Source organism: Augochlora pura, chromosome 8, assembly GCF_028453695.1.
Source record: "Augochlora pura isolate Apur16 chromosome 8, APUR_v2.2.1, whole genome shotgun sequence".
In the NCBI taxonomy this organism is placed as follows: Eukaryota; Metazoa; Arthropoda; class Insecta; order Hymenoptera; family Halictidae; genus Augochlora; species Augochlora pura.
In genome coordinates this window covers 2,144,093-2,155,906 of record NC_135779.1, presented here as the reverse complement: position 1 = coordinate 2,155,906, position 11,814 = coordinate 2,144,093, and the positions used below count along the sequence as shown (strand labels likewise).

The window sequence follows — 11,814 nt, the reverse complement described above, 5'->3', positions numbered from 1 at the left end:
CGCACGATTTCGCTGCAGAATAGCGTAAATTTTCACGGGCCGGCCGTTCTATAAATAAATCGCCGCCTAAATTCGCCGGCTTGTGTCATCCAATATTCTGTCACGGAAATTAAAATAATCTTCCGTGTTGCATGCTGGTGTTGGTTGCACAGGGATTGGCGAACAAGGCGCAAAGTTCCGTACCTTATCGTTTCATCGGCAACTTTATCGAAGCGTGGGTGAGCCTGCAATAAAATATCGAGTGCTGATAAACCGCCGCGCATTCTAGATTTCGCAAGCTGCGCGGCGCGCATTGTTGCAACGGTTTGTATATACCCGTGCTTATCAAGATCGAATTGCACGTGTTACCGGTGATTGCTATATTGTATAAATCGCTATTGTACACCGAAAATTTATAGCCGGTTGCCATACAATTATTTGAGCCCGCATATTTTGCTTTCTCTTCTCCGTTATTGTGCTTCGCCTTGTCCACGCTTTCTTCCCAGCGGGGCCAGTTCGCGGGAACTTTGGCCTAACCGAAAGCATAATACCTTTTGAGCATCGTTTTTCCGCGGAATCGTGACTCGGCTACGAATTTAGATGCCGGTCTATCCTCTATAGAAATCGAACGCGGCATCATCGTGTATTTTTATTCGTTTGCGAAAATAAATACTTTCGCTGTTCGCGGCTGCCTCGGTGAATATTTATTAGAACGCACCTAATAACGATCGCGTAGGCCATGTTATCGAAGACAAAGCTTGAATCGTGCACGTGAACGACGCGTGAAGTTCTGCAAGAACAACGAAACTGAACTTCTTCTAATTTCTCAGCATTTTCATTGTAACACCTTCGCGATTCTTTCTGTATTTCTGTTTTAATAATAGTTATACTATTTTGCATCGAGATTTTCCAGATATATGTATTCATCTTGATAGTATATACAATATATATTTCTTTCATAAAAATAAAAAATATTAAGAAATTGATATAAAAAGATATAGAAAATTAATATTATTAATTACGTTAATATCATTGAAAATTAGTTGTAGCATTTTGATAGTTACTGTATCCTCATTAAGGAAGGTGTAGTTATAACAGGTATCGGGGAGAGGTAAACGTCGTAGAATGTCCAGATCATGGCATTCGACGATTTATTGCTACTTTCCTTTGCACCCCTAAACGTCTCCATAGCCAACGGTCGAAAGTAGCCCGAATACAGAAAAGGTGATTTCTGGATGGTACATAACCCTGCGAGGGTTTTCCCAGCCGGAACAATAAGAAAGAGAAAAGGTGTAGGGGGAAAGGTATACCTGCCACTAAGGTACAACAACGCTGCACCTACGCTTTGTATTTCAAAATTCAATGCGAATTAGATGGAAATGCTCATAACGCGTCTAACACGATATTATAGGGTAAGAGGTTGTAGCGTTTTAGGGTTGTCCGAGGTGCCATAAAATCTCTGTTCAAGCCGTGGTGTAAGAACAAAGTGGTATTAAGGTGCCTCGGGATTAAAGGTGGTTCGAAGAATCTCCGACGAATTAGGGAAAAGTTGTGAGAAATGAAAAAGCAAAGTCCACTTTCTCCGACGCCTTTCCTGTTCGAATTTAACGCGCAGAAAGCATCGAGGCATTTTGTGCCCCGGGGCCGTTTCTGTTCGTCTCGGTTAGACGCAGAAACGTTGTAAGGGACAGGAAATCGATAGGCAGCCGATACAGCGGCGTCGAACTGAGAATCTCTGCCCTCTCTAATCTGCAAAAGGTGGCCTGCCTGACGTGTGTCAGGCTTATGAATGTAACACGGAGGACGGTGACATTTCAGCGTCAAAGATAAGCCTACGCTTCTCTTTTTCTCCGCATAATTCGGTAGGGTGTGTGTATGGGATACCGGCGCGGCCCCGCAGCCGCCTTTCATTTCCTGGGGGTTTTTACGTTTTTACGCGTGGGAGATACCACGGTGTTCTGTTACACGGCTCCAAGTGACATTCTCCATCTGCATGTGTACGGAGAACTTCGCGCTTCCATTGGGAACGCTTTCGTGGAATAAACGATATTGATCGTAAGAAGAGCAAAAGAGATGTGTATTTTCTCTAACAGACCGGAGGTTGTGTTAAAACAGCGTTGGGCGAATTTTGACTCGGACGACGATGATTTGATTCGCGAGGAGAAATATTTTTATTCAACGTTATCGAATTAATATAGATAAATATAGATAGATGAAGATTAATAAAGACAGATGAATAAATAGATGTAAATATAAATAAATATAGATAAGTGATTAAATATAAAAATAAATAAAGATAGATAAGCAAATGAATCAATATAGATGACGAAGATAAACATTAATCCAAATAAGATCTTTGACACTGACGTTTGGCACCGTGTTTGACTAGTTTTCGTAATTCATTTCTATTGTTATATGTTCAAACAAATTAAATACTAGGATCCATTTACGATACTGAAGACTAACAAATTAAACTGAAAGATTCAGACCATTATTTAAGTCAATGCATAAGTTCTGGTTCCAGCTGCACAGTTTGTGGATGCTTGTTATCATAATTAATGATTTCGATATGAAACTCTTCATCGATTAGATAGATGCGTCTGTAAAACAAGTTCGATAAAATATTACGGCGGCCTCTCTGATAGGTCATAGCATCTGGTAAGATCAATTGATTATTATGCTTTAACACTTTTTACCTGTTTTGACGTGGTATTTAATCGATTTAGAATGATATCATCAATACGTTCTATAAGTCGCGATAATACTATTATATTGTTGGTTGATTTTACAATTGTTTACTAATACGTTGTAATAAATCATTTCGTTAACTTATGAAACCTTATTCAGAATTGTCCGAAACAAACACAAGCTTCCTGTCCGGGACATTAAGCGTATATTTTCATAACGAATATGTAAATAAATGTAAAATTATCCGACGAGCGTTAACGCAAAGTAGTTGCGTGACTTTTCAACAGGAACACACGGAACAATTTTAAACGCAAATCTGGCGGGCACCCGGTTATTGACATTAAGGTTAATCACGATCACACGGTCACCGTTCGATTATCATACTTATCAAACATTTGATTAACTATAACACCGATGGACTTTCGTATTTGCCGACCTCTTACCGTCGATATGAATATAGCTTTTGCAATAACAGTATCTTATTGTATACAAAGTTATTGTTTTCGACGTAACAAGCATTGACGCAAAATGTTGCCTCACACTTAAAAATTCGTTTAACTTTCGTTCGCGTTATTAATTTACATAATTCGCAAAATATTGACCGTCCAGTGACGTTAATAACGGCCCATTCAACAATCAAAGAAATATACGAAAAGTCTTAATCAGCACGTCTTCTCACAATTTTCAAAATATTTGACAGTTTCGTGACGCGATGTCAAGTACAATAATTATAAAGCAAGTGTTAGCATGGGTTAGTAAGATATTTGCCAATGACATCCGATCCGACATCGAAAAAGACGTAAGAGAACGTGACGTAACATTTAAAACTTTAAGGTTACACGATTTGCAAAAAATATTTGATAGTCCACCGACGCCAATGCCATTTACAATTATTTATAAACCAAGTAACAGCATATGGTAGCAAGAAATTCGCTAATGGTTTATCCCCCCGGTGCACGGAGAGCATCATCCAGTGCAACACGGGTGGGTCACAGCGACCTGAATGTGTTAATCAACCGTGGAGTCTGACCTTTCGACGATCGCAGCGTTGCTCTTAAGGATTGCCGCGACACGGTGAGATGTACTCGACGGATACGCGAGTGTCAGGAGTCTGGAATTCATCGGTGATAAAGTGCGTTATCGGTCCAGCGATTCGTTATTTATTTATCAACATGTGCCAGTAACGTGTCGTCGGCGCCACGCGCGGAGAATCCCTGCCCCTTTGTATCTCTGTCGTACACGACGCTCACGCGCGACCGCACACTAACCCGTCCATCGGCGCACACGGTTGCGCAGTTCGTGCTTTCTGGTTCGGGTCTCGTCGCCGCTCCCCCCACGCCACTCGGCTGGCATCGCCACGAAGCCCAACCCACACCGCGGTTATAAAAGGCGATCGCGCGGTGGCGGTTAGCTTCAGTCAGAGTAGAGACATCGTAGCTGTTTGTTCGACGTTTCTAAAGACCCCCGATCGTCTAACTAAAACTAGCTTCTCTATTTGAAAACGCATCGTTGATCTCGCCAGATCTTTACGTTTCAACTGTATATCAAAGTTCGAAAACCAGTGAAAGTCAGTGCACCGCTGTTGTGCTTCAGCTGTCGTCCCGGTTTTCAAGGATTACTGCGAAACGTAAGTTGCAAACACCCTAAAACCATGCCCTCCTCTCTCCCATGCGGATAACCGACCGACGCGTTCTGCCGTTGCTCTCTCGTTCCGATGTGAATTTCTAATCACTGCCGCACACAATGGTCCGGAGAAAACATATTCGAGCGACGATCGGATCTCTGGCAACCGTTCCATTGAAACGTCGTTCGCCCATGCTTTCACCGTATACCTATCGATCGCGACGGAACGGTTTTTCCTTCGCGTCAAGTTGTGTAGCATGTATTCGGTAGACACGTTTCTGCTACTGAAAGATAGAAAGTCTCGATCCCGATGGTGTAACGAGAGAGCTCTATTTTCCGTTTCAAGGAGAAAGGATGTTCGTATGCGTGTGTGGCATCGAGACCGAAGAAATGAACGCAGCGTGAGAATCAATACTCCGGACGTCTAGTCGTGTAACTAACTTCAGATTGGTTACTTCGTTCCGACGCCCAACGGTCGAGCATCATCGACCGAGCTTTTGACCGTTGAGCGTCGACGATCCAAGCATTTTTCGCGCCGAATACCTTCTCCTTGATTCCATCGATCCCGCGTTATCGTTATCGATCTATCTGTCTCTTACTTCCGGTCGTCGCGTGGTGGATATTCGAACCGGTCGCGATCGAAAAATCATTCTCGATCGTATAGAGTCCGTGTGAATCGACGCGAGTGAAACGCCTTCGATAACGATCGACGAGCAAGTACGGTGAACGGTTGAATTTTACGGGGAACTTCGTGGCGACATGCAACGAGGTCATATCTTGACGACGATTATGTTTGTTTGTGTGTTGAGCCTCGTCGGGAACCCGTTACGCCAGTCGCACGGCGGCGAATTCCAGAGGCGGAATTTGAATTTCTCAATCCTATTAACGCTTCGCTGCATTCCTGCCCGTTTCGCTCATGCATGACGCTCACAAACATTTCGTGTCGATCCCGTCGAACGCTCTGTACGATCACATGGATTGACCTCGCGTGTAGCGGTATTTTTTTCTCTCATTTATTTTCTCGGGCACGCGGCAAATATTTCCCGAGAGAACTGCGGCGGCTGCGCGACGGTCTGGTCAACTGTTGAAAATTTCACGATACGCTCGCTGACCTGACTTTCAACAGTTTCGCTGGATCCTACTCTATTGTTTACTTTTTCAAACGTGCTGTTATCCAGTTGGTCATCAGAGTGCGCTAATAACAATTAAACTTCAAATGAGGATCATACATTATATGTATTTCGACTATAACGCGGAGACCTTTATTCGAGGTTTCCATTCAATTTCAAAATGGGGGCGCTAGATAGGTCCGAAACTTCTTTGTTTTCATAACTATTGAGAGCGCGAAGCTGCTCTTTTGCATTGTTGTGAAAACACTCAATGTTTTAGTCTTTACTTAGATGTTTGCAAACAATTTAAAAACACTGCTGTCACTGTTAATCCTTAATGCCGACTAAAAAAATTATAACAATTTTGTAAAACTTGATTACTACGAAATTATTAGAATTACTATAAAATATTAGTGAAACAATAATTTTTCAATTGTAAAAATAATTCATGCTTTTGGAAAAGTAACAGACACGTGGATTTTCGCGACCATCTGCGATACACGAAGCAACGTACCATGCTGATTCAGTTTTGGTGTAGAACCAGTAGCCTGGTATTATGGTTGGAACATTTTCACGAAAGATCCGAATCCGTAGTCGGGTAAAGCTTTCATGCAGCCACCGTATTTAGTGTTATCAGCCTAAAAAGGAAACCGTGACCTGCCTCCGTACCGGCGCGTATACACCGCGCGCTGCTCGGACATTATGCAACCGAAGGTCCTTGCAATGTCGTTGCTTCAGGGCAATTTGAACATTGCAATTACATAAAGTCACTCGGGCACACCGTGCATTTTCTCGTCACGCGAGTGACGTTCAAGCTGCACGATTGTATGCCACGATTGTTTATTTACAGTTCAGCCGTACGCATTGTTCGCCGTGATCGCGACCCAAAGATTGCGTAAAATAAAAACTTCCAGCGAACAGTTTTTCAAATTTTTATTTTTTATGATGCTTCGAGGTACAGATAATGATCCAGATAAAGAAAATAAGTTGCCTGCTTTATTCTTTCGTATTTTCAACCGGAAACTGTGCGTTATTTTGTAAAATGGCGTCGGGTATCATTCGAATTCATATAACTTTTATTTTATATTCCTTGATTATTGTTTTATTTTCACCGAATACATGTAGATGGTGCTACATGCAACCTCGCATTTTCGAATGGATAGGTCAACTGGTGGTTGAGCCATTCAATAGTAAAAAAGTCATTCACCGAAGTTACTCAAAGAATTTATTATCTAGCTTATATAATACATCTGTATTACTGCATAATCTAAACGTAATATCGTCTCGTCTAAAAGATGGGTTATCTCTACCTCACTTGCAACTATGAGAAGTTTGAAACGGTTCCGAGCACACAGTAGACGTCACACAATTTATAGTTAATATTATTAAACATTAATTTCTATCTGAACTCTTTTCAATTCGCTTTTGAAATCGGTTACTGCCAAACAAGTGAACAAAACTTTATCGAATAATTTCTGCAATTGCAGTTTGAAATACACAACCCCGTGACCTTATTACTGAAACAACGATTAATATATTTTTAATATTAGCATCGAACATCGCAGAGCCAAAGCAATCGACCGATCGCTATAAAAACGAGAACTATTTTTATCTGCTCGCCTGGCATTGCCAGAAACTCATTTTTGACGCAAATTCAGCATATGCGCCACGCTCCCATTGTATTGCGTTTCACAAACTTATCGCTATAATCGTCGCGAAACCAGCGCGATCCATCTATAAACGACACAGTCGGACGATATAGCTCCAGATAAGATCATACTGTGCGCAATAGCGTCATATAGCGGCAAACCGAGGACTGTACCTCTGATGCGCCTTGCGCCACGTTACCGAAAATGGCGCAACGGAAATAAACCGCGCGAAAATCGGGAAACCCGGCGCGTTATCTACGGCCGATCAGGGGAAACTGTTGGATCCTGTCGACGTGGATCCGATTTTCCGTATTTCCGTTCACGGCCCGTGCACGTAACGACCTGATTCCGCTTTCGCCGCGGCCACGCATCGGCGTGAGAGTTTGCCAGAACAGTCGGCGGAGGTCGATCGATATCGAATTCACCCCCGCGCACCAGGAGAAAGACAAACCCATGGGAGAGAGAACGAGAGAGAGAGAGAGAGTGGGAGAGACCGCCTCGACCTCGAGGGTTGTTGGCCCCGTTTCAAGCCCTCCGGGAATCGGTAACATATACACCACCATGGTTGACGACGACGGGGTTGAAGTGCTCCTCATGGGTCACGCATTTGGGTTAGCTTTTGTGCGCACTCGAGACGAGTGGAAAGTGGCGTACGTACTGCGCTCTGCTAGCAAAACACACGCACGGCTCCGTCTATCGGGTAAAACTTGCCCTCTTATGTAAATAGAGGGGTGGACGCGGGAGAGAAGCTCGTTCCGTTTTTCTCCGACGAATTCGAACGTTGCACACAACTCTGCCGCGTTTCATATAATACTTTGAGACGTACGATTTTTTTGTTGACATCTAAACGAAAACGTCACGTAATATATTCGTATATTTTCATATTAGAAATAATAGAAAATATATACGGTGTTTTGTTAACGCTAAACTTGCAGAACAATAAAATCGACTGTTGTGCATTGCCGATAAAAGTGAGAAGTAAATCCAATCTTTTAAAATTCTATTACGGGTCACTTACAGCGTTGAATAATTATAAACTCGAAGTAACTTTTACGTTTTACGTTCGTGACGAAAGTTAGTTTGAAAATTGACTTGCACATGGTTTTTCTATAACGCGCTCAAAGCAACTTGTATTGAGAACCCAGCACGCTGGTTTCGCGTTCACGGTCCACTTTCGAGCGCGAGCAGCACGCATTGCGTGCACTTAAAATACATTGGAATTGGAGATGCTCGCAAATTAGGTCCGCTTAATATAAGTACTCTCTATTTTCTGCGTAAAGGTTGCAAATAAATATATACCAAAATTGGCCTAGATCACAGAATTACCGACTCAGCTAGTAGTTTTTTATACCAGTCTGTGTTAATATCCGTTTTTTAGCGAATTATTTATAATTTTTTGAATTAATGTATTAAAAAAGGACATGTGTTAAAAGGACTTAGACAACGCCAATGTTACCTTAGAGAGAAATGATAAACAAGCGTCTAATTTTGTTCGAAATTTAAATATATCTCATTGCAAATCGAATTAAGTAACAGACTCCATATATATGCAAATCGTCTGTAGAGTCGATAAAACGTTGGAAATTCCAAGTGCTCTATTTTAGCGAATATAGGCAATTAACTAGAGCATCGTGAAACGTTCGCAGCTTGGAAGCGCGGAACGGATGCGATAAGTGTTCGCGAGAACTTATTTTATTGCTTGGCCGTCTTACATTCGCCCGTGAAGTAACGTCTTCGTAAAATTTTGTAACATTATACCCCGGCTATCTAAACAGTTTCCGTTCGGAGTAATAATAGCACAAAGCTATTAACTAAATATTCGAATAAACCATTTTTCCTAGTGCATACATTGCGAAACGAAAAATTGCCGCAGCTCTCCGGTAACTCTAATCGCGACAATTAATCACACCTCGCTGGTATTCTAGAAATCTCGGTGCACAGTAGATCATACCTCGAACCCTTTCACATTCCTGGAGCTATCTCGCCAGACGATTTTTCCTGCTTCATGTCAAATCGTGTTATTTTAGTTCATAATTATTTAAAATGTCTTAAGTGAATCAGTATTATTTCTATTTTTAAATAACGTCAAGCACTGAGATGAATTATTTTAAATAGTTATCTTTTATTTTTAATAAAATGTAGGCCAATGTCTGTGATAGACTGACTTTTCGCTTTATTCTCTAGTAAACAAGGTACTAATTGCTATCGCTAAAATTCCCTCAGAAATATGAAATTCCGTCGAGCATCCCGATGTCCGTCGCCTATTTTAGCGTCGGCACACAGTCGCCTAATTCCCCTCTTGCGCCGATGAATCACGCGCGACCGTCGGAATGCGGTCTACAAACTATACCAAAAAGATTGTTAGTACACCTAATGGACAATGAATTCACGCGTCATCGATCTTGCGCCGTTTTGTCGCTCGACCTCCGACTGGCTTTGGCGCATAGTGTTGCTCACATACCCCTTTCTTAACGGTCTTCTATTCTGGTGTGTCGTCGGAATAAAAATACGGGATCACGTGGGCCTAGACTACCGTCTCGGGACAGTTGCCAGCAGTTCGCGAACCCGGTTCCCTCGTAAACCGACGCCCCGAAACAGGCGAAAGCATTTCGAGCTAATCTTAGAGGCTCGTCACGTGAAAGGGAGTAAAAGGTGCAATACCGGCTGTCGAGTTTTCACTCGTGACTAAGCAGCGGTCTCGGGTCGAGTCTTGGCGCCTGTCGAAGGCTGCAGCCTTCCAGGTCCTAACGCTGTACCGGCTCGCTTCCCGTTTTCTTCAGCTTGAAATTGCTGTGGACTACGTCTCTGAATCCTATTGCATCTGCTGGATAGGTATCATTAACATTTTTAGCATCAACAAGTTTACTGTTAACTAATTTTTAACATTAACAAGTGTATCGTTAACTAATTTTTAACATCTACAAGTTTATCGTTTGATAACAGTCCGAGTAATTAGTAAAATAACTAGCATTTATTATTTTTATGGAGAAGTTATTATTAACTTCTCCATTTATTTACATGGAAAATTTATAAAAACCTATCAAAATTATCAAAGGATAAAATTGAATCCTATTTGACTTCTCTTTTATTGCAAACGTTGCTGCGAACATTCATTTTATAAAGAAAATTTGTGGCCTGGTCGTTACAGCGATCTTAAACATACAGCGCCTCGCTTCCTCTAACTTTAAATTGCAAAAATATTCAGTACAATAAAAATTCCGCCACCATAGTACAGACCATGGAAACGGTATACCAAGCTATCGAAAGTGGGCCCAACCCGTGAGAATTATTGAATGGCAGCCGACGCCGTGTCCTTTAATGAAAGACAGCGCAAGGTAGTAACCTACGTCACCGATGTTACTATAAAAGATTTATCGGATACGTCATAGGTTCGATGCCGAGCGTAAGTCGTCGGCACGTGACCGGCCCCATTCACGTTCTATTGAAAATTTCATTCACGATTGAACATTCTGCATGGAACCCGGCAGGATTTCTGAAAGAGCGCACCTGCTATCGGGAAAACTATTAGCCGTGTATAAGCGAAATAAAATGTCGAGCGACCGGTTCCGCCGTTCACTACGCTTGGAAGCTGGGCGCTCGCAAGAATATAGGATGCGAAATTAAAATGCGGGGCACCATTGCGTTCTTCCTGTTGGTCCCGCGCTCTCGATATTCTAATATTAAACGCTGCGGTGTAGACTTTGTAAATAAAATTATCGGCTGGCTAGTAGTCGCGTGCACGATACCCCAGAATAGAATGCAATTCACGGAGTATTGTGATCGTATCGATTGCAAAATTTCTGTTATTATTCATACCGCCTTAATTGGAGGCGCGCCGTTGCTTTTGTCTGGTTCGAGCGTATAGCTGTAACTTTTTATAACGTTACATGAAAATTTTAGAGACGGGAGGGATAGGAAATAAAATTACGACCGCGTATCCTAGCTGAATCTGATACTAACACTGAACGTACCGAGTTAAATCAAAGAAATATATTCAACAATTTTCAATGCAAATAGTTTTACGACTTTAATAATTGTAAAATAATAAATGCGAAGTTGGTCTTTTGACTCGCAGTTGTATGTTTTGTGTTAAAAGTCTTAAAATTATATGTCACATTAAAATAAAATGTGACATGAGAATTGAATTATTAATTTTTGGTGATTGTTGTACATAATGTACAAAATTGTAGCCTGTCCCGTACGATTTAAGATAACGATAGTGAATAAAGAAAATATAATCGCGCATGCTTCAGATCATTGATCATTTTATTTATCGCGTTTTGTTCAGTATGTATTTTAAAGCAGGTGACAATTTAGTTATCAGAAACTTGATACGACCGTGGGTCGCAGTGACCCACTCGAGTGTTAATAATAGCTTTTTAATGCTAATGACTAGACGGCGGTGCTTTATGTAAAATGAAAAATGGTCTGAAACAATTATAACACGTGGCGATTACATGCAGTATTTTCCATTTTTAAATTTCGATACCTTGACATTAATACATCGGCATACCTAATTTCTTTTAATCTTTTTTTCTATGTTTCACCATCACATTTTTGATATAAATGCATAAAATCCATGGTCCACCAATGACTGCTAATATTCGATTCAAATGTCTCTTTTTTTTTTGCTAGTTCCATCGCGAGCTTTGCAATCCCACAATCGACGGGTTACAAAAATAACCTTCTATTTCGCCGTAGACGCTTTTAAGGGCCGCGTATAAAAAAAGACAATCACCGAATCGATGCGGATACCAGCCTATGTA

At 41.5% G+C, this 11,814-nt stretch overlaps 1 protein-coding gene across 1 annotated transcript in view; it reads left to right on the top strand.

Moving 5' to 3' along the window:
• Positions 1-4,068: 4,068 nt before the first annotated feature.
• Pino (protein pinocchio) overlaps positions 4,069-11,814 on the top strand; it is a 28,876-nt gene continuing 21,130 nt past the window's right edge. The window contains exon 1 of the mRNA XM_078189286.1: positions 4,069-4,294. The gene's annotated coding sequence lies outside the window, so the exon portion shown is untranslated. The remainder of the gene's footprint in view (positions 4,295-11,814) is intronic.